The sequence below is a fragment of the Daphnia magna genome, linkage group LG4, assembly GCF_020631705.1.
Source record: "Daphnia magna isolate NIES linkage group LG4, ASM2063170v1.1, whole genome shotgun sequence".
In the NCBI taxonomy this organism is placed as follows: domain Eukaryota; kingdom Metazoa; phylum Arthropoda; class Branchiopoda; order Diplostraca; family Daphniidae; genus Daphnia; species Daphnia magna.
The window spans coordinates 6,341,476-6,344,812 of record NC_059185.1 but is presented as its reverse complement, the minus strand read 5'-3'; the positions used below and the strand labels follow the sequence as shown (position 1 = coordinate 6,344,812).

General features: G+C 39.6%; 1 long non-coding RNA gene across 1 annotated transcript; it reads right to left on the bottom strand.

Moving 5' to 3' along the window:
* Window positions 1–936: 936 nt before the first annotated feature.
* On the bottom strand, window positions 937–2,254 carry LOC123471066. Its single transcript, XR_006645000.1, has 4 exons — window positions 2,123–2,254; window positions 1,727–2,031; window positions 1,423–1,655; window positions 937–1,364 (listed from the first exon to the last, which is right to left on the bottom strand). It is a non-coding gene; the product is annotated as an uncharacterized LOC123471066 (long non-coding RNA).
* Window positions 2,255–3,337: the final 1,083 nt, after the last annotated feature.

The window sequence follows — 3,337 nt, the reverse complement described above, 5'->3', positions numbered from 1 at the left end:
AAACAACCGGCTGATTGGTTGCACGTGCACCACAATAAATCTCTCAACAAATTCTCTTCTGATTGGCTGCACGTGCCGAGTATCCAAATGCCATCAGCATCTGTGTCACTCACGAAATGCAAGTTCTCGTGGTGAACCCACAAATCGGACAAAGATAGTCGATTAGTAGCTTTCAAGCCGTTTAGACGACAACTTGCTGAGTGTTTAATCGGTGAAATTCATTTGAGTTTGTCCATAAAATTGTTTTTGAATTGTTCTGAACATTGTTCTTCTGTGAGCACTATCCGTGCATTTTTCTCGCCTTTAACTCACTGTTTCTTCCGTGTCTCTCTAACGATTCCACGAGCCGTGTCTTATTCATTTTTACCGCCGTGTGCTCGCCATAACGCTCGCGCTACACCGTTAAGCCCCATTTTCCTTTTCTATTGCTGTTATGATTTGCCTCATTTATGTGTTCTTTGCCTTATTGTATGTTCTTTCCCATGTAGTACTTACGGCCGGATAAACTCACCTCCGAGTTCCATTTATTTCAATTCCAAATACATTTAATTTTGGTAATATCATGGTCTATAAACTGGAGGTCTACGGACTGTCGTCTGCTAGACCCGATTTTGACGATTCGTCTGCTAATTTTTGAAGCAAAAATCCGGGCATCCACTAGAGGCGCTGACTGTCCGCATCAGTCATCAAATTACATTGGTTAGCCCGCGGAAAATAAGAAATTTTGCTTAAACATTTTGGTTTCAACTTAATTTTTGTATTACATCTGGATATCTTACACTGTGTAAATCGATACACTGATATTGCACATTAATAAACATTTTCCACAACCAATTTTGACATTTTGCGGTGTTTTTGCAAAACCTTTTTCGACGTAAATAATAAGAATTTCTATGACCCAAGCTCTCATTCCCTACCTGAGGAACTCTTACCAGAGCTCGCCTTATCGTGCAGCACTCGGAACACACCGGTGTTCCTATCTCTATGGTTTTTTGTACCCATTTGAAGACGTCCTCAGGTAGGGAATGAGAGCTTGGGTCATAGAAATTCTTATTATTTACGTCGAAAAAGGTTTTGCAGTTGGTTGATCTCCAAGTGTCATCTTGAAGGACAGCTCCAGTGCAAAACTTAATGATGGCAAACCGCCCTTCTCTTATGCCGTGGCATTTGTGCGCCTCGTCGAAATTCTTGATAATCCTTGCTAACTGCTGGCACAGTGTTTCGTCATTTTGTTCTTGATTTAGAAACGTAGTATAAAGTACTTTGGAATTGTAGGACAAAAAAACCTGCCCGTCTTTCAAGTGGACCGACTTTGATTCAGTTGTTTCTCCCGGGATGAGTTCAAACTGAACACAAAGTGGGACCTGTAATGATAATAATTCATTAGCCAAACATAAAACCATTCATAATAATATATATTACCGCAGACTCATCTTTGGAATTAATTCAAAACCAAGTTGGAGGTAATGGACAGTCTTTCGGATTAAAAGACAACCATGGCATCCCTTCACAATTCTGGAAAACATCATCAATGTCTTCTTGAGGCTCATCCAGGTGCTTAGCATTCTTATGCTTCCTAACGTCAGCAGTCTCTCTATTTTTTGGTAATTTTCTTTTGGCTGCTGGTTTTGGCTTTGTCAGATGACTCGGGCAATCTATGTTACATTGATAAAAGAAGCTGTAAAAAGGTTTTATTATTTGAGTATAAATATATGGTTATAGTTACCTTGAAAAATTCTTGGAATTGCTCCTTCTTTAAGGGTCCAGTTCTTCCACGCATGGAAAATTTCTTTTCCATCCTTCCCTTTTATCATGCGTCCTTTAATGACGTCATCTTCTTCAAAATGTCTGGAACACACTCTTGATGATGGTTTTAGCTTTATATCCTTACGAGGAATGTATTGCTCCCATTGTTTGAAGAGAGCTTTATCCTTGGGTGGTGCGAACAATGATAGTGTAGAAGCTGGTTTGTTGCTTGGATAACCAGTCTTGCAATTGGGCACAAAGCAACGATTTGGCATTGTGCTGGTCCTGAAAGTCCATAATAAACATGTTAACACATTTCACACAACAAAGTTAACTTGTAGACTTGTCAGAAAATAATTAAAAACCAAAAACTTACTTTTCCAAATGATGCACCAGGTCCTAACCATGTCCTAACAATGAATTGTTATGACTGATGCGGACAGTCAGCGCCTCTACCGGATGCCCGGATTTTAGTTTCAAAAAATAGCAGACAAAATCTGGAGCAGACGACAGTCCGTAGACCTCCAGTTTATAGACCATGGTAATATTATCCCCCTCATACGGGGATGTATTACACTTGTGTAACTGCCCGACCAGGTAAAATTTTGTGGTATGCGATTGTGTTGTTCTTAACTTCGATATTTTAAATTTTGGTATAGAATCTGAAGCACAAGAGGATTCACCTAACATTCTAGATATTCAATTTCTAGCGACTGACAATAGAATCAGTGGAACGGACATCAGGCCGCTTCCAAAAGTCAGTCAAATTACCCTAAAAGTTCCCCGTATTCAAAAGCAACATAATCGAATTGGTCGCACTCGTTTGTTAACTGATACACCAGAGACGAATGCTATTGCATTCGATCGTCAGCGACCGTTGGAAAAGCTTAATAAAGTAAGGCGCCGATTACAACCACCAAAACCAACACAGGGGACTGTAAAAAAAGACCAGAGCAGGCCTTTAGAAAAAAAACCTTTCCGATGATTCGTTTGAGGAGGTGACGAGACGTCACTCCAAACACAAAAAGAAAAAAAAAAAAAAAACTGATTCCGTCATTAAAGAAAAGGAAAATGAATCGAATGCTTCCGATGAAGAATATGAACATCTGCCAGATTCTGTGGTTATTCGCACCAGGCCAGGTCGTGCAATAAAACGTCGAGTGTTGTAACAGCAACTGCCAAGATAGGTGCCAAAATTATCCATACGCTAAACGAACTATAACTAAAACCATAACTAAACGAACAGTTAAGGTAAATTATTGAAACTTCATCCCGAAATGCGGGGTAAAATTCCACATCACACAGTAATTTTTTACTGCCATTTCATTATTAAACTTACTAGCTATTGCGGTTGTCCCATCTTGTACGTGTCCAGTTTGGGTCCGCTACCCCCTAATAAGCACCAGTTAGAAATTAACCCTATCCTCAACAAAAACTATATCACTTCATTCCTCGACCCACGAATGTCCTATACTGAACCCCGACCACTAAACCCCACAAGCCATCAGACAAACACGCATTATAATTTACGACAAAGGAATAGAACGGATAAATTGTAAATGACATTATTTCTATTTTATAACAGATGGGA